General features: G+C 38.8%; 1 protein-coding gene across 3 annotated transcripts in view; it reads left to right on the top strand.

Annotated features, from left to right (window-relative positions):
- Window positions 1-3,190: 3,190 nt before the first annotated feature.
- Window positions 3,191-25,894, top strand: part of si:dkey-246g23.2 (solute carrier family 66 member 2) — a 204,878-nt gene continuing 182,174 nt past the window's right edge. The window contains exon 1 of one of the 3 annotated variants that reach the window (XM_028810129.2): window positions 3,191-3,295. The gene's annotated coding sequence lies outside the window, so the exon portion shown is untranslated. Of the gene's footprint in view, window positions 3,296-3,820; window positions 4,068-25,894 lie in introns of those variants that run through there. The other 2 variants (XM_028810130.2, XM_051931481.1) reach the window with 2 other exon arrangements.

Below are 25,894 nucleotides of genomic sequence, written 5' to 3'. Positions count from 1 at the left end.
TAGGAAGTTGTCTCCCTTTTCTTGGTGTTCGTGGTGGCACTTGGTCTGCCTTGGAATAGCTGCATTGTTGAAAATTGAAAATTTTTGTCATGGAGTGATTCTTTCCAAAATGTGACTGGCTTGTGGAGTAGCACTAAGATATGTATGCATATGTAAGACGTGTTTGTGAAGCCATCAGGGGGTATTTATCCTGTGGTCTGTGTGTGGATCCCAAAGCCACAGTGCAGTGTTGGGGATGGTATGCTGTAAAAATTATGTCTTTTATTTGAGACATAAATCCAAGGTCCCAACTCTCTGTAGTAATAAAAGATCCCTAGGCATCTCTTGAGAAGTGTGGGGAGTTTCCTGATATCCTTGCTAAACTGTCCACCATGCCCTTATTATTTTGGCCATCTAAACATCTGTTGCCCCTTATTAGTTAACTATCTCTTTCACCCCTTTACCACCTAATAACTAATGTGTGGTGAGCATAGTGGTGTATAAATGGATGCCATCACATCATCCAGATAGATGCTGCACATTGGTGGTGGTTGAAATGGCCCCTCACTGTCTATGTAAAACACTTTAAATAGGTTAAAATAAGGTGCTATATAAATGTAATTAATTAACATATGTATAGGAAGGTCAACTGTTTTCAAGTGGAAAAACCATAATGACACTATTTCATAAGTCCTGTATTAAGTTTATTGTTATTTTTGCTTTTTTACATTGCTTTGGCAACCTTAACAATATAAACCATCTTAACAATATTGTAAAAATTAGCAATAAAACTGGTTTGCAACAAACCTTTGTCAATGAAATGTACTAGAAATAGGTTAAAAAGAAGACCGACTCATTTCTGTCAGACAGTAGCCATCCTTTCTTTCTTAAATTTCAGTAGTTGTCATCAGGCTGCAGATTCAGGTTTCCAAGGGTAAAGAACAACAGGTTTAAGAACTCTTTTATTCCTTGGGCTATAAGCATTTTGAATTCTGCTACTTGTAGGAATGCTGCTAAATGCTAAAGTCCGAATTATTATTGTGTGTACTGTTCAAATTAAGTCTTCTTCTTTGTACTAATATTGAGTGTGTGTATATACGATAAGCCTGGTTGTCAGTTGTTGTGTCTTTGTTTATTTAATTGGATTTGTCTAACAATGCCTTATGTTTTTGCACTTGCCTTCTTCAAACAAACACATTTCCCTTTGGGATGTTGAAGTCTACCTAATCTATACGGTGTCACTGAAGTACACTGGTTAGTGCTATTGCTTCATGGATTCAGGGTCTTGGTTTCAAACTATTCACCAGGATGTTGTCCATGTGCATTTTACATGGTCTCCCCATTGCCTTGTGTTCCAGTTTTCCTTCAACAACTGCAAAGACATTCAAGTTAGACAGAATAGTAATTCCAAATTGACTGAGTAGCTGTGTGTCCTGATTGTTTCCTGCCTTGCACTCAGTGCTGCTGAACCCTGAGTCCGATTATAGTGGTTTGATCGTGTATGTATAGTTTTCTCTCTTTATATTTACACATTATATTTTGCTTTTTTTTTTAGTATACTGCATTTATAATTATTGCCTAGCACATGGCACATAGGTAGAAGGACGTTTAATAAGAATAAATCCAGTTAAACTGGCATCTCCCACCAGCAACCCTGCATTGATTTTAACAGGTTTGAGAATTTCATGTGGTTATAATTCACAGAATGAACATTTGTTGTTGTCTATTTTGAAGCTTTTTGCAGGATACACAAAAAACATTTTTCATTTGAAGTACTGTAGGAAATTCAGTTTAAAATAAAACATACTTGTAGAATAATTAGTTTACATTAACACATCCAATACTCTGACATACTCACGATCTGATCCATCCATCTGGCATAGCTTTAATGACAGTCACATTGGTGCTTTTCTTCTCTGATAATGCAGTACTGTATGAGCTCTTGAACAGTTTCAGCATTCATTTTGCAAATTCAAACCTTTGAATGCCAGTACAGAACTGCGCCTCCCAAGAGCTGCATTAATCGACAAATGCATTATCATCTTTTCCTAAAAATACATAACGCAGTAGTGATTTTATCAAAATCCACCCCCCAAAAATCACATTTAGTAATGACTCCAAACTCATTATTTGTGACTTTAGGAAAGCAATTGAGATACTAAATCTTCAAAATAAATACATAAAAATTACTGATAGAGAAAAGGCTTCAGTTTTTGATAGGAAGTAGCCTCTGATTAGGATCTATGACCTTCAAAAGCACCATTTTTTGCAGAATAAAAGGTATGGTTCAGATTAATTTCTGTCAATTGTACCTTAAATGTAAGTTAACTTTTTAGCCTATGTTATTATTAATTATATAACCATATGAGCCATCGTATAAAACTGAATTATTTTCTATATGCTTGCTTTGATGGTGAATGCAATACTCCTATTCTGAAGACTGCTATTTTATTTTTAATGTTTTAAATGGTACTTGCCACTATTCATATATGCCGAAAGATACAAATCCATCTATTTGCATTCTGATGTTTTTCATATTCATTCTTGGGGGCAACTGAGCCCTTTGCAGCAGCAAAAACAGCACAGGCCTTAAGTATTAAACGGCATAACCTCACAATGAACTCACTTGGGTTACAGAAGTCAGCAACATTAATATTTATTTTACTAATGTATCACTTACATATACCTTATCATTATGATGTCTAAAAAAACCATTGGTGCAGAGTATGTTCCTGCCTTGAGCCTGTTGGTTGCATGCAGGCATAGACCCCCGCTCTCTCTGAGTGACTGTTAATAGGATCAACCTGATTTAGGAAAGAAATGGAAGTTGTCACAGAAGTCAGGATATGATATGACTTTGCGCCGTATACGTAGTATTTCCCCAGAACTATGCAGTATTAATTACAGTACAGTACTTCAGAAACTTAATATAATAATAATAATAATAATAATAATAATAATAATAATAATAATATATTACCGTATGTACTTTGTAAAGAAAACTGAACTAAACAAAAATTTCATAGACTTTAAAACGGTGAAATGACGTTTGCTCCTTGTTGTAAAAAGAAAGGCAAATCTTTTTCTTTCTTTCTTTCGTTCTTTCTTTCTTTCATTCTTTCTTTCCTTTAGTTAAATTATCCCCCCAACCCCCCCCCCCCCTCCCCACACACACACACATATATGCACACGCACATACACAGGACTCTAAGCCTGCAGCAGTGCGTTATGCATGCGATTCAGGAAGTATAGTTTACTTCTCGCTGCTGACTGACTGCTCAACCGCTTAAATCACCGGAATTTTTAAGTTCATAAGGTAGGAAGAACTGTGCTTCTTTGTGTTTTACTTATGTATTTTAAAGTAACAGTTATGGCATTGTTAATCGAGAAGATGTTACAAGCACCTTCAGGCCATCCTAGGGACACCATGGGTGCGCTATATTATTGTATCGACTGTAAACATGTGAACGAGATTCAGACTTGCACAAATATAAAAATAAAAAATGCACATGTTATGGAATACAAATGATTTTTGTATTTTAGTTTTGACAATGTACAGAAACATTAAGAGCACTAAAAACAGTTTTCTGACACGGGGCATACTTTTCCGTAGCTTCAGATATGCGAAGTTACGAGGGCAACTTCCTTTTTTGGGGGGTTAATTCTTTTTGTTTAGAAAAGACATGAACGAACTTGATGAGGATGTTTTAATGGACAAACGAGAAACCGGAAGATAAGCCCAGCTAATTGCTATTTTTCGTTTATCTTTTTGGAAAGACTCGCAAATACTGCGGCTCCCATTTTCGCTTTCTTATTTGATCTCCGAGTTATTTCGGAAGTTACACAGGACGATCTATTCTTAGAACCAGATCCATTACCTTGGACTTCCCAGCTCACCCAGAGACACTGTATCCAGTTTCATCTCTCTCTGGGCTGTAGTGGAAGACATACCCCAACCTCCTTATTCAAATGAAGAGTACAGAACAAGTATGTTCTTACAAGTTTCTAACATAGGGATCTCCGCTGAGCAGGTTCAAGAATTGAATTAAGTGGCGAATTCGGGTCCCGGAAAACCAAATCTGCTTCCTGTAAGAAATTATTATTATTATTATTATTATTATTATTATTATTATTAGGCATTCTGTATAATCGGTCCAGACTTAACCAGCACATTAATGCAGGCCGTCGTTCACAGTTAAGGCTGTTCTGTTTGAGTCTGTGTATGTACTGACAGGTTCTTAATTTAAGTTGCAACAATAATGGCTTCTGACATTTTTTTTTTACTTTATGAAAGGGTCATTTTACTGTATTTAATGTGTATATTTACAATATATACACATTAATATTAATATATATATTTATGTAAATACACAAATATATACAGTACATAATCATATAGCGAGTATGAATGTAAGAGTAGTAAAACATACTGTATTGATGGATAAATGAATGAACACTTAAATAATTAATTCCACATCAGATTTTTCTAAACCAACTTCTTCACTTCAAGGTCACAGAATGCAGCAATACAACCAGACCCATGGCACAAAATAACCCTGTACAGGACACCAGTTCATCATAGGACATACTTACTCTTTTGCACCATGCTAGTTTAGATAACCTGTACATATCTGAGAGGTGGGAGGAAAACCAGAGTACCTAGAGAAAATTTTACATGTGAAAATAAACTCCACACAGACCATGACTGGTCTGCCATTTGAACCCAGGACTCCGCAGGTGGGATGTAGCAGCACTAACCACTGCAGCACTTTGTCAACCCACCATAAAATATTCTTTATGAAACACGTTTTTGTGATGTTATGTTCATGTACAGTATATAAAAAATGTTAAAAAATAATCTTCTCTTTTTAAAATGTGAAGTCAAGTGGCTTTATTGTCATACCATCCATTCACAGTATTGCAGCATACAGAGGTTTGAAATAACATTCCCAGGGCCACGGTGCAATATATAGGTAAACACAGGACACATACAAGACTGGTAAAGAAGTATGCTATACTATAAATAGATATTCAATAATATGTAATTGCACAATAATTTCGAATATCTAACAATAAATAAATACATATATTAACAATTAATAATAAAAAAACAGTAGTATCAAGTGTAACAAGTGTACTGCATATAAATAAGCTACTAGGAGCAGATCTGAGAGCAGGGGGTGCAGCACAGAGTTCAGAGTCCGGACTGCCAAGGGGTGGAAGCTGTTGTAGTACTTGACAGAACTGGTTTGGATGTTACACTACCTTCTGCTGGATGGAAGTGGAATGAAGAGACCACGGGAGGGATCTGAGTGGTCCTCTGCAATATTATAGGCTTTACAGAAGTGATAATGTTCTTACTGACTTAATTTTTAACACATCAAAATTCTTTTTCACTCTTGTTTCAGACAAGAGTGTCAGCTGTTGAAAGTGGTGGAAATATAAACCTGCCCATTCATTATGTAAAACTGTTAGTGTATAGTGCTTCTGCCACAGACATTTCAAGGATGGGGGTTAAATTTCCAGTGCACTCACTGTAATGCAGTACTAGAGTTCTAAATGCCATGGACCACATAGCTTGAGAAAACTTCAACATTTGATTACAGGTCAAGTCAAAAGAGTGGAAGAGTGAAAAACTTAGGTTGTTTTCCATCTCACAACAGCGCCATCTTTAGAGCATCATTATTTTTCTCCAATGTTTGAATAGCATCGACATTTTCATTTTTGCTTAAAATTAAAGATTTTGAAATAGCTGTTTATGATCTTAAAAAAATTACTAACATGTATTTTATGGCTCAGCCTGTGTATGTATCACTTAGATAGATAGATAGATAGATAGATAGATAGATAGATAGATAGATAGATAGATAGATAGATAGATAGATAGATAGATACTTTATTAATCCCAAGGGGAAATTCACTTACTCCAGCAACACCTTTCTGATACAAAAAAACAATATTAAATTAAAGATTGATAATAATGCAGGTAAAAACAGACAATAACTCTGTATAATGTTAAATGTTAACATTCACCCCCCCGGGTGGAATTGAAGAGTCACATAGTTTGGGGGAGGAACGATCTCCTCAGTCTGTCAGTGGAGCAGGACAGTGAAAGCAGTCTGTCGCTGAAGCTGCTCCTCTGTCTAGAGATGACACTGTTTAGTGGATGCAATGGATTTTCCATAATTGATAGGAGCCTGCTGAGTGCCCGTCGCTCTGCCACAAATGTCAAACTGTCTAGCTCCATGCCAACAATAGAGCCTGCCTTCCTCACCAGTTTGTCCAGGCGTGAGGCGTCTTTCTTAGTAATTACTAAAGAAGTAGTCAGGCACAAAATTCCTTGTAACCCAGTTACTTAAACATATTTCCTTCTTATCTGGTCTGTTTTTGTAGGCAGGTGTTTTTGACATTTGTTGTGGTTAGATATTCCAACAACTGCAAGGACTCAGCATGCAAGGCACTGGTCACTGAGGGTAGCACTTGCTGCTTGTTGAATATTCATAAAAATTTACATAAAAAATGTATGAATTTACCCTTGGGATTAATAAAGTATCTATCTATCTATCTATCTATCTATCTATCTATCTATCTATCTATCTATCTATCTATCTATCTATCTATCTATCTATCTATCTATCTATCTATCTATCTATCTATCTATCTATCTATCTATCTATCTATCTAAAAAATAAACTCTTACTTCTTTTATTATCTATTTAATCTTTTGTCTCTTTGATGTATATTCATTTTGTTTTGCTGCAGTGTGAGGAATACCGTTGGTCTTATCCCAGTTTACAGTGTAGATAAGGGTAGGGACAGCAAACAGGATGAACAACACTCAGGAATAAAGATTGTCCTTACGTATTAAAAGCTACTCAATGACAAATTCACTTAATCTAATAATTGTTAAAAATGCAGATTATCTAAAACTAACTTGATATTCTGTAATAATGCAAAAAACCATATACAGTGTAGTGTTAATAGAATGAAAAGAGACCATGCATCCTTGGATCACAGAGAGAGGGGAGGGATTCTCTGAATGACACTAGTCAACATCGACATTAGAAAAATATTAATAATTATTTGACATAGGAATACATTAAAGCAAATAATAAAGGGTTTATGATTAGCAGTGTTTGTACATGAATAGTTTTGTAATTGCATAGACGTAACTTGATTTCAGGTAATCAAGTCTGATGATGGGTGGATGGATAGTGCTCATCCAGTAGTGGACTAACTTCTACTTTTTGCATCACTAAGGAAGAGCAAGGTATCTCACTGCTTTAGAAGTTTTCATAACATACATACTGCAGCATAACTACAACATCTGAAGAGTACAGTCATATGAAAAAGTTTGGGAACCCCTCTTAATTCTTTGGATTTTTGTTTATCATTGGCTGAGCATTCAAAGTAGCAACTTCCTGTTAATATAAGACATGCCTTATGGAAACAGTAGTATTTCAGCAGTGACATTAAGTTTATTGGATTAACAAAAAATATGCAATATGCATCATAAAAAAATTAGACAGGTGCGTAAATTTGGGCACCCCAACAGAGATATTACATCAATGCTTAGTTGAACCTCCTTTTGAGAATATAACAGCCACTAGACGCCTCCTATAGCCATTGATGAGTGTCTGGATTCTGGATGGAGGGTTTTTTGAGCATTCTTCCATACAAAATCTCTCCACTTCAGTTAAATTTGATGGCTGCCGAGCGTGGACAGCCTGCTTCAAATCATCCCATAGATTTTCGATGATATTCAAGTCTGGGGACTGTGACAGCCATTCCAGAACATTGTACTTCTCCCTCTGCATGAATGCCTTTGTAGATTTCGAACTGTGTTTTGGGCTCATTGTCTTGTTGGAATATCCAACCCCTGCGTAACTTCAAGTTTGTGACTGATGACTGCACATTATCCTGAAGAATTTGTTGATATTGGGTTGAATTCATCTGACCCTCGACTTTAACAAGGGCCCCAATCCCTGAACTAGCCACACAGCCCCACAGCATGATGGAACCTCCACCAAATTTGACAGTAGGTAGCATATGTTTTTCTTGGAATGTGGTGTTTTTCTTCCGCCATGCAAAGCGCTTTTTGTTATGACAAAATAACTCAATTTTTGTCTCATCAGTCTAAAGCACTTTGTTCCAAAATTAATCTGGCTTGTCTAAATGAGCATTTGCATACAACAAGCGACTCTGTTTGTGGCGTGAGTGCAGAAAAAGCTTCTTTCTCATCACCCTGCCATACAGATATTCTTTGTGCAAATTGTGCTGAATTGTAGAACGAGGTACAGATACACCATCTGCAGAAAGATGTTCTTGCAGGTCTTTGGAGGTGATCTGTGGTTGTTTGTAACCATTCTCACAATCCTGCGCATATGCTGCTCCTGTATTTTTCTTGGCCTGCCAGACCTGGGTTTAACAGCAACTGTGCCTGTGGCCTTCCATTTCCTGATTACATTCCTTACAGTTGAAACTAACAGTTTAAACCTCTGAGACAGCTTTTTGTAGCCTTCCCCTAAACCATGATACTGAACAATCTTTGTTTTCAGATCTTTTGAGAGTTGCTTTGAGGATCCCATGCTGTCACTCTTTAGAGGAGAGTCAAAGGGAAGCACAACTTGCAATTGACCACCATAAATACATTTTCTCATGATTGTCTATGAAGTTCAAGGCTTAACGAGCTAATCCAACCAATTTGGTGTTGCAAGTAATCAGTATTGAGCAGTTACATGCATTCAAATCAGCAAAATTACAAGGGGACCCAAATTTTTGCACAGCCAGTTTTTCACATTTGATTTAATTTATCAACTAAATACTGCTTCACTAAAAATCTTTGTTCGGAAAACACCCCAGTACTCAGATGTTCCTAGGAAATGAAAGACATACCACTGTTATCTTTTTTGTTGAAAGTAAATTATTATGCAGGCTGAGAGGGGTTCCCAAACTTTTTCAGATGACTCTATAGGGAAGTGAGGTGTAGTGGTTAAGGCTTTGGACTCCAAACCCTGAGGTTGTGGGTTCAAATCCTGCTGTGACCCTGAGCGAGCTGCTTGATCTGCCTGTGCTCCAATTGGAAAACTAAAGGGGAAATATAACCAATTGTATCATACATGTTACAAAATGCCTTGGATAAAGGCATCAGCCAAATAAGTAACTGTAATGACTGTTGTCTGATATTGAAACATTTTCAAAGATAACAAAGCATTTTACAGTTTCAACAACACAGAAAGTTATGACTGTTATAGGTGGAGACATAATAATATTCTAAAGATATATTTGATGACAATGCGCTGACATTAAATGACAGTATCACAGCATGTAGGGTTGATGTCTAACAGGTGTGTTTCTGCTGTGACGTGTGAGTCCCTGTCTTGCACTCCAAAACATGAGGCTGAGTCTCAGTACTATAGCAAAACCAGCTTTATTCAGCTTGAAACAGTAACAGCACAGTTATTTATTGTAGCGGGATCTACCATTCTCCTATAATAATAATAATAATACATTTTATTTATATAGCGCCTTTCCCATGCTCAAGGCACTTACAGAATATAATAAAGAACGGCAGAATATACAGTATATAGCATTGTACAAACCAGATAAATAAATAAAGAAGATTAAGACAGTAAATTCTGAAAAAAAAACAGACAACATAATTGATGGTCTAGCACACACATACAGGTTACATTGGCATCTTGACAGAGAAGTAAACTGAGAGAAAGGTAATAGAGTCAAGTAGAGCTAAAAGCCTTCCTGAACAGATGAGTTTTGAGTTGTTTTTTAAAAGAATTCATGGAGTCAGCTGACCTGATTAATTTTGGTAGGTCATTCCAGAGTCTGGGCGCTATACAGCTGAAGGCCCTGTCACCCATAGAGTGTAGATTAGTGAGGGGCACAACAAGATTACCAGAATCAGAGGACCTTAGTGGGCGGGCAGGCACATAGTGATGGAGGAGGTCACTGATGTAGTTTGGCGCGAGGTTATTTAAAGCTTTGTAGGTTATTAGTAGGATTTTATATTTGATTCTGTAGGACACAGGGAGCCAGTGAAGATGGAGCAGGATGGGTGTGATGTGCTCGCTGCTGCTGGTTCGAGTAAGGACTCTTGCAGCTGAGTTTTGAATAAGCTGGAGCTGTGATATAAGATTAGAAGGGGCACCTGCCAGTAGGGAATTACAATAATCGATGCGGGATGTGATAAAAGCATGGACAAGTTTGTCAGCATTAGAGAAGGAGAGGAAGGAGCGAACACGGGATGTGTTATGGAGGTGAAAGTAAGAAAGTTTCTTAATGTGATTTATGTGGGCGGAATAAGTGAGGGAGGAATCAAAACAGATTTTTTACAGTAGAGGCAGGTCTGATGAGATCACTGCCAAGATGGACTGGGAAGGAGCTCATTTTATTAAGTTGCATTTTAGTCCCAATTTGCAGGAGTTCAGTTTTATTGCAACTTAATTTTAAAGAGTTCTGCTCCATCCAGGTTTTAATTTCACTAAGGCAGGTTGTGAGCTGAGAAAGCTCTGATGAAGTTCCACTTTTAACATTGAAGTAGAGCTGAGTATAATCTGCATAAAAATGATAACCCAATCCATAACTACGGATAATATGGCCAAGGGGAAGCATATAAATACAGAAAAGCAGAGGACCAAGGACAGAGCCCTGAGGGACTCCTTGTGTGACTGGCACGGAGTTGGATCTGCTGTTGCCAAGACTAACAAACTCTTGCCTATCAGTCAGATAGGACTTGAACCACTGGAGGGCAGTGTCAGAGATACCCAGCATGTTCTCCATTCTGGACAGTAGGATGTCATGTCTAACAGTGTCAAATGCTGCACTGAGGTCTAATAGAATTAATATGCTGGTTTGTCCAGAGTCTGCTGCCATAAGCAAATCATTGGTTACCCGTAGCAGAGCAGTTTCACAGCTGTGCCGCGCCCTGAATCCAGACTGAAAGGGTTCCATCAAATTATTAGAGGTTAGGTAATTGGTGAGTTGGGAAGCTACAACACGCTCAAGAACTTTTGACAGGAAAGGTAAGTGGGAAATAGGCCGGAAATTGTTAAGATTGTCAGCATCAAGGCCAGACTTTTTTAACATTGGGGTTACAGAAGCAATTTTAAAAGTGAGCGGCACGGAGCCAGTGTCAAGGGATGAGTTTATTATTGTTGTAACAGTCGGGACTATGGCATGAACGCAGGATTTAAGTAGTGTGGTGGGGATGGGGTCCAGTACACAAGTAGTCGGCCTCATCTTACAAAGCAGGTTATTAACAAACGCAGAAGTGACTGGTGAGAACTTAGAGAAGGAGCTGGATGGAGTGGGAAAACAAGGAGAGATATAAACAGATGATATATTTATGTTAGTTGAATTATTTAGATCTTTAATTTTGTTATGGAAAAAGTGGAGGAATTCCTCACAGACTTCAGTAGAAGAGGTAGTTGGACCAGATGCGGGTTCGAGCAGTTTATTAACTACAGAGAACAAAACCCTTGGGTTATCATGGCCACTTTCTATTATTCTGCCATAATGGGTGTTCTTGGCAGAAGTTAGTGCTTCTTTGTAAGCTCTTTGGTGGTCAGAGAAAGCCTGGATGTGCACGGTGAGGCGTCAGCCAGCTGCTTTCATAGATCGCAATTCTGAGTTATACCAAGGAGCTGAGCGTTTAAAGGAAACCTCCTTATGTTTTAAAGGATACACAGAGAGTGGCCAAGTAATACTGTTCCCTGTATTTATAATGTTCCTTGCATCACCCATCGACGACGGTGCTTATAGCGCGATTGCGATCGACTCAGATTTGCTTTCATGGTGAGCGGCTGCAGTGCTGGGAGCCTGTGGTTGCTGTGGCAACAGATAAGCTGTCTTCCACAGATATGGCAATCGTACTTCGGGACGCTCTTCGGTGTGTTGTCCCGCTGGGGGGAGTCCCAAAAGATTTTGGAAACCTTCCACTACGTAAGGTCAAGATGGGAGTTTTGTGGTGTTTCTTTGTTTTTATATTAGTCCATGAGCCACTAGGACACAATGCCTATGTGTTTGTAAATGTGAGAGTAAAATTTTAAAAGTGAGCTGACCATTACTTGTTTAAAATAAAATAAAAAGAAATTATTTATTATACCTATTAATGTGGATTTTTTATTATTTCTATTCATTTATAAATCTTTTTAATCAAAGCTTAAGGTCACTATAATCAAAAACATCCCCACCATGCATTTAAACATAATGAAAATACTGCATTCAAAAAATGTTCATAGTTTATTTTTCAGTTTTTTTACCCAGTTTTCTAGTACAAAAATGTGAGTATTTAGAAAATGTTACAAAATGGAAAAGGTGCATAGTATACATGTTCAAAGTAACATAAGTAAAGGCTGATGATAAGGCTGACATCATATAATCACTTTTGCATGCAACGTTTATATTCTGTATACTGATGCATCCAAAAACTTTATAAAGATTAACATCATTCTTTTATAGCAGTTCAAATGTTGGCAGATTAATAAGAAACTATTTCTTTTGCCACATGGCAGGGAAACCTGCTGTTCTTTTAAGATTGCCCTTATTATTTTCTCTTAGCTCTCTTGGATTCCGGTGACAATGTGGCCTGCCTGTCAGTGTACAGAATAAAGATAATGTTCATCCTTGGTTGAATACGTATTCAATAAAATACTTACCAGAGTTTGTGTCAATAATCTGAATCTGAATTTTGCTTTCAAAGTGCTAATTTTGCAGTGAGGTAAAATGCAGTATACATTTGTAAAAAAGGAAAGCACAATACACCAGATTCTTTACTTCCAGATGGCACATTCACTTTGGAAGGCCCTTTTTTTTCTTACTTCCTATATTTTAGAGTGTAAACAACATGAAACGAGACAATTTTAAATTAGTAAAATGATCTAAAGGAAAGAAATGGCAGTTATTAATTTGTAAAGACTGTTTCAGGGAGCAAGCCATGTTTTACGTTGCTTGAGATGGGTCCTGACATTGCATGGGCTTTTAAACTTATTTCATTGTATTCTTTGTACAAGAAGGGGATATAAAAATGCCTGGGGTGATTGTCACTGGCTCTAGTATGCATTATAATGAGCTCACAAAGGTGAACTTTCACTTTAATACTTAAGACTGTCAGTGGCAGGGATTTTTCTCAGGATGTGGGCCACATTGTTTTGACAGTCAGCTATGCGTACTGTGTTTTGAACTGCAGTGCTGATATTTCCAGCACTTGTACCACATGGCAAAAAAACTGAATTTAAAGCAAAGCAAAATACTAACAACTACAATGACAGAATGTGAATTATTAGTGGATCCGAAACTTACAAATACCTGTAGAAGACAACAAAACCAATGAAAGACAAGGGGAAACATGAAAAAACTAAGAGACAACAGACAAAAAGGGAAAAAGTAAAAGTTGAGGTTTATGATTAATAAGAAAATATGTGAATTATAAAAACCCAGTTTAATGACATTTTCTAAATTCAGTGTAAGATCTGCTTTAAGCTGACACCTGGAGTCAAGACAATGACAGAAAGGGAAGCATGGCAACAATAACAATAGTATGCATTTCTGTAGCACATTTTCATACATTCGAAAGGCTTTATAGGATATAAAAGGAAAAGTTATAAGAAAAAATAAACAAAATAGAAATGGATAAAAATAAGAATGAATAAATACCAAAGATAATAGACAGAATAAATCATTCCATGCTTGCATAAATATACATATACTAGTATTAGAAAAGTAGGGTCCTTATATATAGATTCATTTTTAAATCTCTAAAGATGAGTCCAATGATATGATCAGATAGCCAAGGACAACAGACAAAACTTAAAAAAAATTAAGATGCTAGAGAAAAAAAACTAAATCTGCAGAGGTTCAAAGGCCAAAAGGCTACCCAACCCCCATTGGACATTCAGCCCTACTACATAAATGCACTTAAGTCGTTCCTTATTGGTTTTTAGGCTTCATCCTAGCAGATTTGATACAGTGGGTCTTGTTAACAGTTAGAGTATCTGCTTATGTTCCAACATCAAAGATGGCTGCCCAGTACATTGTTCAGGTGGGCCACCACAGAAAGACCAGAGAAGAAGGCAGAGAAAGTAGAGATTAATACTGGTGTAGATCCATGAAGAATATATTTCCATGCATGTATAATCCTTTAGAAGTAGAACTAAAATGTAGTTTAGACAAAACCAGATTAAAAAAGTGGGGTTTTAGACCTTTTTAAAATGTTCTGCAGTATTGCAGACTTTTGGTGCAAAACAGAAAAACGCCGTCTCACCTCTTTGTTAGTTCTTAGCTCTTGGAGTAATCAGCTAACCACTATTAGAGGATCTAAGGTTATGACTGGGTATGTTGGGGAACAGGCACTTCAAAATATATGAATGAGGAAGATCATTTTGAGCAGGGTTCTCAAACTCCGGTCCTGGAGGGCTGCAATGGCTGCAGGTTTTCATTCTAACCCTTTTCTTAATTAGTGACCTGATTTTGCTGCTAATTAACTTCTTTTGAATTCATTTTAATTGACTTGTTCTTGAAGACTCAGCCCCCTTAATTGTTTCTTTTTCCTTAATTAGCAGCCGAACAATAATGACATACAAAATGAGCCAAAACAGGGCCAGCAATGTGTGCTGTGTCCATCATACAATATCTGAAAATAAAGAAAGATGAAGGTCTCAGGAATGTTGATCTCCTCAGGACCCCAGAACATTTTATCAGTGGTCTTAGAAAAGAGAAAATCAACAATTACAGAAATGTATGCTATTGGAAAATGAGAGCAGCAACAAGCCATGGAATTAAAGAACGGGTTTAATTAACAACAAGAATGGGTGCCTAATTAAGCAACAGTTGGAGTGAAATTGGTTGGAGTTTGAGGCCCTGACTTAGTTGGTCTTCTGTTGGCTCACTCACTTCTCATTTCATTTCTGTTTGGGTGCCATTTAAGGAAAGAAATAAAGCAATTTAGAAGAATGATGAAGAAATTCAGGGGAACAAATCTTAAAAAGCAAGTCAATTAAAATTAAACAATCAAAAGAAGTTAATTAGCAAAAACTGGTCACTAATTAATAAATGGGTTAAAATGAAAACCTGAAGCCACTGCTGCCCTCCAGGACTGGAGTTTGAGAACCCTGATTTAGAGCTTTATATACTATTAATAATATTTTAAAATCAGTTCTGAAGGACACAGGTAACCAATGCCAATGGTCAAATTTTCCTTTTCTGGTTAAGATTATTGCTGCTGCATTCTGAATTAACTGCAGCTGATTAATGGCTGCCCAGACCCTGTCTACAATTTCAGAATATTGCATGTAGAAGAGAAGAGAGTGCTATGAAAACAAAAAAAGAAATGTGGTGGAGCTTTCCAGTCCTGTACATTTCCAGCAATAGGTTTTAGTAATTAAATGGAATCTTGCTAACACATGGCCTGCAGTATTTTTAGAGACTAAAGTAAGAGTCAAACTATTTTGAGGTGTTATTGTGACTTAGTAGTCCCAAAAACACAGAAGACCCAAAAATACTTTCAAAAGTTGACCTCTAGGTGGTGGACTTACTGTCCAAACCCTGACTAGATACACAAAGGGCTAAGAAGAATCTTTATAAAATAAAAGATTTGTTTTAACAAAGACTTTACAATTTAAGAAGCTCTTAAGAGCACAAAAGGAATTACCTGAGAAGGCACAGCAAACAGTGTCCCAATACAAGATCCAAAGGTGAAGTTGAAAACAGAGCACAGGTTCAGAAAATCCAGAAAATTACAAAAGCAAAAAGGCGCATGAAAACACAAATATCATTCCACTCCCCAGCATGTTTGAAATGAACCTCCAGGAACTATGGAAGGTCCTCCAGTATACAGGGTGGAGGGCAGTTCCTGACCGTGATTGGCGGGTGGCCCTGTCACTTGAGGGATCACCCACAAAAGACATGGGACATAATCAAATAAACACAAAGAGTAATGTACATAATAAACAAAAGAAACTTTAATATAAATAAATGGCACAAAAGTGGACAAAACAGACAAGAAACACAACTTTGAACTGCAGGAGGGGAGAAATGCTGGCTGAAACATGTAGAGTTCAAAATGGTTCCTGTAGTTAAGTGATGATTTCTGTAGTTTGTGTTATTCCAGAAGATAGATCTGTTGGTAAGAATTATTGTAGCCTGTTTGGGATGTTGTTTGGCATTTTCATTAATTTGCTTACTGTGATGCAAGGGTTCCCCGCAGCTGTCATTATTCTTAAACCAGGGTCATCAATAGTCATAGAGTGAGTTGGCCTTGGGCAAATGAGGACACAAAACAACAAGAGTAGGTGTTTCAAAGGCCTAGTGCATTTTTTACACACATGAAAATGTCGAAGACAAAGTGCAGTGCTTCTCTTAATAAATAAGTTAGTAAATAATCCTATAAAAATAGTTTCTTGTAAGGAACATAAAGCCAACAATAAATAAACCGCCCTTAACTAGTTAAAACCAGGAATAAAACCACAAATAGGACTCATTATTGCCCCAGTGCTCCATCCAATGTCTCACCCAGCTTACCTGTAGAGGGGCTGAGACTCCTGACAATTGTAATCAACTATTTTATGGCTTTTGTCTTGATCACCATTCTTTGGCGTCTGTTGGAACCAATTTTGAACCCAGTTTTGTTTCCATATGCCCTCTGTGGTATCTGCAGGATCCCTAGGAGCCAGTGAACTCCCATGCGCTGCCTGCTCAGTGTAGTTGGTCTACTTTGAAGCGCTGTTCCTCTCGCTTTTCCACGAGACTTCTCTGACTATAAAGTCTCCTTACAACAGTCTGATGATTACAATCAGTGCCGGATTAACCAATAGGCACATGTAGCATATGCTACGGGCCCCACAATTTCGGGGGTCCCCAAATGGTGGACCCAATATTTAATGAAAAAGTGTAGCATTGAAAAACTGGTCTTTAAAAATATTATCTTTACGTTTTTAAACTGTAAATTTCTTACACAACAAAACTTTAGGGGCCCAACACATAAAATTCACATAAATATTATAAGATTCTTATTATAATCGAGAGTAAAATAATTATTTAGTCCGATTTGAACTGTTCAGAATCTAAACTTCAGATGATGCAGACCAAAAGGGCCCCCAAATTTGAAATGTGCTACGGGCCCCCAAAGCTCTTAATCCGGCCCTGATTACAATTAGTCTGACTGCTTGATCCTACTCTCTCTCTCTCTCTCACTCAGTTTCTCTCACCTACATTCTTTCTCTTTTTTTGTTCTCACTCACAGGCCCTTTTATCCCCAACTAGGGGGCTCCGCCCCCTGCTCGCTTCGCTCGCCAACCCCTGGCGTTGGGACATGAGAAAGAGTCAGATGTATGAATTAGATATAGAATAGTGTGCAGCTTTGGATGATGCCCATAGAAATAACAAATAGAGTGTTTGTCATATATTAATGTTTTATTGGAATATTTCTTTGTATACAACATTAGTAGTAAAGATGGTGTCTTGTCCTTGAATGAGTCTTCCTTGGCATGGATTATTTATAATTTTAACTTTAACGTCAGATGAACGGCGAACACGTGAGAAGGCAACATAAAGTTGTCCATGTCCAAAAACGGGTTCAGAGAGGTAGATGCCAACCTTGTCCATGGTTTGTCCTTGTGATTTGTTGATGGTCATGGCAAATGCAGGTTTAATGGGGAACTGTCGGCGTTTCAATGTAAAAGGTAATTCTAGCTCAGAACTTGTAAGGTCAATTCTAGGAATGAGAACAGTATTGTTAGCATGTGATCCTGTAAGAACTGTCGCTTGAATAACATTGCGTGTCATGGTGTTGACGACTAACCGTGTGCCATTGCATAAACCCTGTTTTGTGTTAAGGCTTCTTAATAGCATGATTATTGTTCCGTTTTTAAGGGCAAGGTCGTGTTGTGGTAATCCGGCAGGGTTAATAGTGTTCAAATATTCTAAGGGGAAATTTATATGTTCATTGTCGTCATCAGAGTCAACTTTGTCTGAGCTTAGAAAGATCTGTGTTTCTCCAGGAAGTAATGAAATGACTTGGTTATTAATGTGATTAACATTAACATTTTTTGGACATAATATAGTGCGTTGTGTTAACAGGGGTATTTGGTCTAATGTGATTGCTGTTCCAAATATCTCTTTTACTAAGTCGTCTGAGATAAAGGATTGTGGAATGGAAATAATATCTGGGTGAAGTCCATCTGTATTTGTGAGTGTACCATTTCCCAGTTGTATTAGCCAACTGTTATATTCTGGATCTGGACATCGCATGTTTTGTACCAACTGTATTGTTTTAAAGCAATGCCAATTGTCTGCGTATTTTAAGGTGGACTGAACAATAGCTGAGCGCATGGCATGTGGAACAATAGCTAAGCATTGTCTAAAATCTCCTCCTAATAAAAGAACTTTTCCTCCAAAGGGAATATTATTATTCATCAACGTTTGTAGAAGTTTATCAATGGTGTTGAGTAAGTGACTGGATGCCATTGTACATTCATCAATAATTATCAGTTTTGCAAGACGGATGTCTCGGGCATTGCTACTGTGAATGTTCATAGTGGATACTGATGTCTCTGTGATTGGGACCGGTATTTTGAATATTGAGTGACATGTACGACCATTTATTAACAGATTTGCTGCCACTCCGGAGGATCGCAGTCACTGTTAATATGTTTCCTTTTCTGCAGTTGAACGGTTAATAGTGCTTTATTGTAAGGAGATCCACCTATGCTGACACCTATGCTGTCTAGTGTGAAGGTGTTGACGTTCACTTTAGAATATGTGGCTTTGGGTGTCACTTCTTATGGATGTGTGTGTGTGTGTGTGGGGGGGGGGGGGGGTGGGGATTGTTGTTGCGCGAGCGTCTTCTTTCTTTTTGTGTTCCTGTGTCTTGTTTGAATCCCCCTCTTTGTGTGTGTCCCGTCCGTTGCTTGTAGGGTCTGTGGGGTGGGCTTCGCTCGCCAACCCCTGGTGTTGGGAATGACAAAGAGCGTGATGTATGAATGAGATATAGAATAGTGTGACGGTGTAGATGATGCAAATAGAAAGCAAACAATAAAGTGTGTGGCACAGTGTAAAGGTTTATTTGAAAATTTCTTTGTACACGCCGTTTAAGTGTAAAAGGTAATTCCAGCTCAGAACTTGTAAGGTCATTTAAGATGGTTATTGTTGTGATCAGAGTCAAGTTTGTCAGAGCTTAGAAAGAGTTGTGTCTCTCCAGGAAGTAATGGAATGACTTGGGTATTTATGTTTTCCACATTAATATTTTTTGGACATAATATAGTGCGTTGTGTTAAAAGGGGCATTTGGTCTAATGAGATTGCTGTTCCAAATGTCTCTGTAACTAAGTCGTTGCAGATAAAGGCTTGAGGAATTGTAATAATATGTGGCTGAAGTCCATCTGTATTGGTGAGTGTACCATCTCTCAGTTGTAATAAGCAATTGTTATGATCTGGTTCTGGACATCGTATCTTTTTTACTAACTGTATCTTTTGAAAGCAATGCCAATTGTCTGCGTATTTTAAGGTGCACTGAACAATAGCTGAGTGCATGGCATCTGGAAGAATAGCTAATCACTGTCTAAAATCTCCTCCTCATAAAAGTACCTTTCCTCCAAATCTAATATTATTATTCATAAACGTTTGTAGAAGTTTATGAATGGTGTTGAGTAAGTGACTTCATGTCATTGAACATTCATCAATAAACAACATTTTTTCAAGACGGATGTCACGTGCAGTGCCACCGTTAATGTTCATAGTGGATACCGATTTGTAGGATCTAATGCAGTTGATAAAGATTTAACTTTCAGGTACATCGTCAGTTATAAGCTTCTGTAGATATTCAGTATATGAATGTAAAGAAGGCAGTCTAATTTGACCCTTTTGACAACAACGTGTAAATGTATAACTTGTATTGCCAGTTGTTTCTTCAGGGAAGTGAACTGAATGACAATGATTGCAAATGACATTCATTAATCCGAATGAATTTTCCTGGTGTATGTTTTCCTTGTGCCGTTTGAGAGGCGCGTTGTTGCATGTGTAGTATTTGGGACGTGTTGTTTTGGAGCTGTAATCGATTTGCCTGTGCTGTGTGAGAAGCCCGTTGTAGCCTTCGCTGCCATTAACGTATGTCTGAGACGGGAGGTGTTTCGTTTTGAATCCGTGCTTGTTGCGATGCAACACTTTGATTGATAGATTGCGTAATGTGGATCTAGGATGTAGATTTGTGCATATTTGCGTTGTTGATTTGTTTCAGGGTGCACTGTTCCAATGCGATGCAGTATTTGTGCACATATGCGAAAGCAGTATGGTCCATTGCCTTTTGGTGGCCTGATATTTACTCCGGTATATGCAAAAGCAAATGAACTATTGTAGGATCTAATGCAGTTCATAAAGTTTTTACTTTTAGGTACATCGTTAGTTAGAAGCTTTAGTTGAGCTTTGCGTTTTTGGAGTCGAGACATTTTTTCTTATGGATGTGTGGGGGGGGGATCGTTGTTGCGCGAGCGTTTTGTTTCTTTTTGTGTTCCTGTGTCTTGTTTGAATCCTCCTCTTTGTGTGTGTCCCGTCCCTTGCTTGTAGGGTCTGTGGGGTGGTTTTGTGTTCTTTTTTTTGGTCTTCCATGGGCTTGTTGAATCCCCCTCTTGGTGTGTGTCCCGTCCCGTCCCGTCCCGTGCCTGTAGGGTGGGGGGGGGGGGGGGTATGGTCGTGCCTTGCTATCGGGCGCTCGTCTGTTCTTTTTTTTTTGGTGTGTTTAGTTTCGTGTGCAATGTGTTTCGTGCTTTCCCCTCGTTTGAGTACTCTTTTATGTGCCTTTTCCTTATTTTGGTGCTTGTTGAGCCTCATTTTTGTGACTCCTTTCTGTATGTGCTCACTCCTGTTTTCTGTGCTCTTGTCGGACTGTTTTTGCGCCTGCGTCTCTCGCGGCCCCTCATCCGCCTCTCTCCCCCTCTTTGTGTGTCCCGTCCCTTGCTTGTAGGGTCTGTGGGGTGGTTTTGTGTTCTTTTTTTTGGTCTTCCATGGGCTTGTTGAATCCCCCTCTTGGTGTGTGTCCCGTCCCGTCCTGTCCCGTGCCTGTAGGGTGGCGGGGGTATGGTCATGCCTTGCTATTGTGCGCTCGTCTGTTCTTTTTTTTTGGTGTGTTTAGTTTCGTGTGCAATGTGTTTCGTGCTTTCCCCTCGTTTGAGTGCTCTTTAATGTTTTTTTTCCTTATTTTGGTGCTTGTTGAGCCTCATTTTTGTGACTCCTTTCTGTATGTGCTCACTCCTGTTTTCTGTGCTCTTGTCGGACTCTTTTTGCGCCTGCGTCTCTCGCGGACCCTCATCCACCTCTCTCGCCCTCTTTTGTCCGCCTTTCTCGGGTCCTCAGCCGACTCTCGCGGACTGTTTGTTGCGCCGGCGCAGTACGTCTTTTTGCAGCTACGGCCCATGGCCGGATGTGCCTGCGTCCATCATCCGGTTTAGCATTCTCGGTTAGTAATATGGATGAGTGAAGATGCGCCAAACGCTCTACTGAGGGAAAGCTGCATTAAACGCATTTAGCAAATTCCATTGTTGAGTATCTCTGTGGCCACACAGCTTTTCTCTCACACATCTACACTCACGGGGGTCTGAACTGCCTCACTGATTTTATTTTAAAAATAAAACACAAACTGACACAAATCCATTATCCACTTCACCACACTTAGACATTCTAGGCTTGTACATAATATGACAAGAGTCTCTGTTTACATTTTTCCAGAACTGAATAAATGTACTACTGTATGATTGGAATGAGTTAAGTGAGAATATATGTTTGATCTTTGAACATGCTGTGGTTTAATCTTTGACAGCTTGCCTCTATGATTCCAGGATTCTCTAAGGCTCTTGTCCTTAAAATATTTTTGTGTAGGTTCAGAACCCTCAATTTTTAGACATGTGTATCATTTTCAGTTGCACTTTAAATTTCTTTCAACTTGACATTACTGTCCCAAGTCCACCAGGGATATTTTCATGTTTTGATAGCATGTTTGCACCTGGTTAGCCGTCTGCCCTAAGACTGTACCTCTGAATTTGAAATTAGAGCTTTTGAGTCCGGGGGCAATAATGCATGTGGCTTGTACATTTTCATAGACATAATGAAAAAAAAATGTTAAAATGAGAAATCTCAGTCTGAGTATCGTATTAATTATTGTGACTGACTTGGAAGTATGACCTATAGACTTTCTCCTTTGCAGAAGAATAATATCTAGCCATTTTTATGATGGAGACTTTGCAGTAAGGAGACCTGGGTTCGCTTCCCATGTCCTCCCTGCGTGGAGTTTGCATGTTCTCCCCATGTCTACGTGGGTTTTCTTCTGGTGCTCCGGTTTCCTCCCACTGTCCAAATACATGCAGGTTATGTGCATTGGCGATGCTAAATTGTTTGTAGTGTGTGCTTGGTGTGTGTGTGTGTGTGTGTGTCCTGCGGTGGCTGGCGCCCTGCCCGAGATTTGTTCCTGCCTTGCACCCTCTGTGGGATGGGATTGGCTCCAGCAGATCCCCGTGACCCTGTGTTAGGATATAGCCGATTGGATAATGACTGACTGACTTCACTCCTTGATAAAGTCAAAATACATTAGCATTAGGCTTGCTTGTATGTTAATGAGATCTATCAACTGTGTCAATTGACAGACACTGAGACAGCCAAATCCAAAATACACGCTGTTTATTTTCTTTTATATAACACATAGTGCATGAACAACCACAATAACTCAGCTCACAGTCCTTCTCTTTCTTTTCCTTTTCCTTCCTTCTGCCTCCTCCAGTTACAAACTCCATCCTCTACCTCCCGACTCCGGCTCCCCAAGTGGAGTGAGGCAGCCTCCTTTATACTGCACCCGGAAGTGCACCAGGTGCTTCCTAATTAACATCCAGCAGCACTTCTGGATGTGGCGGAAGTGCTGTATGCCAAGGCTCTGGAGCTGTCCAGGCGCCCCCTGGTGGTGGCAATGGACCCTCACAGGGTTGAGCTTCCCAGCTCAGTATCCGTGGCCTGGATGCTATCCAGAGGTGCTGCCCTCTTGTGCCCCTGGGAAGATATTGCCCCTCTCCCAATCCTTCCCTTCTCGAGGTGTCCCGGTGGGGCAAGGTCGTCTGCCACACGTTATGTTGAGTGTTGCAGAAGAACTCACAACATCTTTTTAGTAGTTGCTGCAGAGGAGTTTGTAGGCTGTGTGTTAACTGTGCCAAGCAGTTTACACCTTCTAGTGTTGATTCCACTTCCGTTTTGTCCCTGAGTAGCACTGTATTTTTCAGTGCAGATGATCTTAGATGTCTATGGGTTGATCCTATCAGTGACTGAAGTAGCTTCTCTAATAGTGATCTTTTTATGGCATCCGGGTAATAAAATAGATCTATATCTTCTTTTGGTCCTTCAGTGGACTGTCAGTCATTATAGTTCCATAAATTCCTTCACGTATTCAAATTTGAACCGAAATACCAGAAGATGGAAAGAGAAATCTTTAACACAGCACTGGGTTAAACTTGGATGAGTTCTCCGTAAGTTTGATGACGCTGGGCATACTGTATATCTTATATCTATGAATCAAAAGCAGTATGCTTCACTTAGCTTGGATATCATTTTATTGAGCATTGGCAAAAGACAACACATGTATTTGATACATTAGTTCATATAATTTGCTTGCCAGACATGATGAATTTCGCTGCTCTAGTTTCCCCCACTGCTGCTATCTTGCCAACTTCCCATGTACACATTAACACTAACAGTACATTATGTGGTATGATAAATGTGAGCGTCACAACAGGGTTAAGGTGGAGGTAGCACTCACAAAAGACAATGCTTAAAAACACTTCAGCAACTTTCTTTGATTTAGAAATAGTGTGGACAAAGTAATTATAGACTGATTAGAGAAATGTAAAAAAATATATTTTAGCTCAAGTATCATAGGTGCCTCTGTATCAGTGTTATAGTGGTTCATTAGGATGTACCTATCATCACATTTTCATTTTAGCTTACATTTTAGCCATTAGTTGCTATTCCATTATTTGAGAGTGTACAGTATGTATATAGCATTGAATTCCTACTCTTCAAACAGTGGTATACAAAGAAATGGAATGATGACTGATTCTACTTTCGTCATTTTTAACTGTACAATCTCTCCTGTGCCCTTACTTTGATACCTTCCTAGACTTGTTCTTTATTAGATGTGTTGTTTTACTACATCAATAAGTGGCAGATCCTTAAATGTCTAATTTCATTCATAGGATATGTATCGCTTTTCTGACTGGAATGACACTATTGTAAAACAATTCAATTATCAGCATTTCTGTAATTCTTTGCCTTTTGCAGAATAATTTCTTTGTTTAGTTATTCTGTCAGTATGGCTTAGTGTAACTTGATTTGTTGCCACCTCATTATTGGGAGTTACTTGAACTGCAAGTTTTGCTGCTGACTGTCTGGCTTTGTGGACTGTTTTGAGGGTTTGTTAAGCCAAGTATCCTGTTTGAAGCATTTTATGGTATTTCTTGAGATCTAGCAATATCTAATATATAAAGCGCTTCTTTGTACAGCACAGACCGAATACTAAACAGATTTTCTTTCACTCTTTGTGAAGATATTCCAATAACAATACTGTCTGTAATTATCTCTTCATGGCTTCTATGATTAATTGTCTTAGTTTATCACAAATTATACAAATGGTTTCTAACTCCTCATTACTTTCTCATACAGTTTGCGGACTTATTTCCATATTTGGGCATTACATACACTTAGTAGTGATATTTTTTAGTACTCCTTCTCCCTTCATCCTAAATGCCTATTTGCTGTGATCATCTCCTCCCTTTTCTCCAGTTCATGTATGATGATATGTTTCCGCAGGGAACATTAATTCCACGTGTTACATTAACATGCACCATGACTCTTCTAGTTTGGTGGTTTAAGTAATACTCTTCAAAAACTGCTCCTCAGTTGACAATGCCACCTGAGATACCTAATTGCCAATCGGTTCTCATTTTGTAAGACAACTGGCATAAGTGCTGGAGCAAAATTACTGATACAAGGAAAAACAAGAAGAACAAGAGAGTAAGGGAAAACTAAATAACATATCCATATTACTAAACGAGAATGGTAAACCGGATATGGATGCAGGGACCTGCCCGTGGACGCAAAAGACATAGTGCGCAAGTGCCACACAAACAACCCCCCCCCCCCAGAGTGAAACGGGAGGGACTACGCACGTGTGCAGGCGCCACACAAAGCCCCCCCACACCAGAGCAAAACGGGAGAGACTACGAACCGTCAGAGTAGGAAACAAAGTAAAACGTCATAAAGAGGTTAAAGAACAGGGACAAACACATGGAGAGCAGGTTACAGAACAAAGCCCCCCTCCCCAGAGTAAAACGAGAGAGACTACAAACCGTCTGACATGCCGCAAACAGGATAAAGCGAGGTCAGAAATAAAACACAGAGTAGGAAACAAAGTAAAAGTTTATAATGGGATTAAAGAACGGGGACGAACACATGGAGAGCGGGTTACAGATGATGAAAACTGGAATGCAACAGCTTCAAAAAAACCTAGGCACGAAACACATACACACCAAGATACAGAATATAAAGGGAGAAACAACAACAGTTAAACATCCACACCACACAGCGGAGGCGGACCCGGAAGGTGCAGGTGCCTACATCGTGCGTCGGAAGGCGCGGTAAAGTACAAAAGGCAAAGGCGCCTACACAACATGGTAAAAACCGACATAATACGGAAGGCGCAGGCGTCGCTGCCATATTGTGAGTGGCACTAATGCGTGGTGAAGGCACAGGAGGAGACATAGTAAAACAAGAGGAGTCAACGGCCCGCCCCAGAGTGAAACGGGACACACTACGGAGTCCACAAAGGTTCATACATCAAACCCGAGATGGTACGGACACGCGTATGAAACCGCGGAAGC

This window comes from Erpetoichthys calabaricus, chromosome 9 (genome assembly GCF_900747795.2).
Source record: "Erpetoichthys calabaricus chromosome 9, fErpCal1.3, whole genome shotgun sequence".
Lineage (NCBI taxonomy): Eukaryota > Metazoa > Chordata > Cladistia > Polypteriformes > Polypteridae > Erpetoichthys > Erpetoichthys calabaricus.
This window is presented reverse-complemented; position numbering and strand designations above follow the sequence as displayed.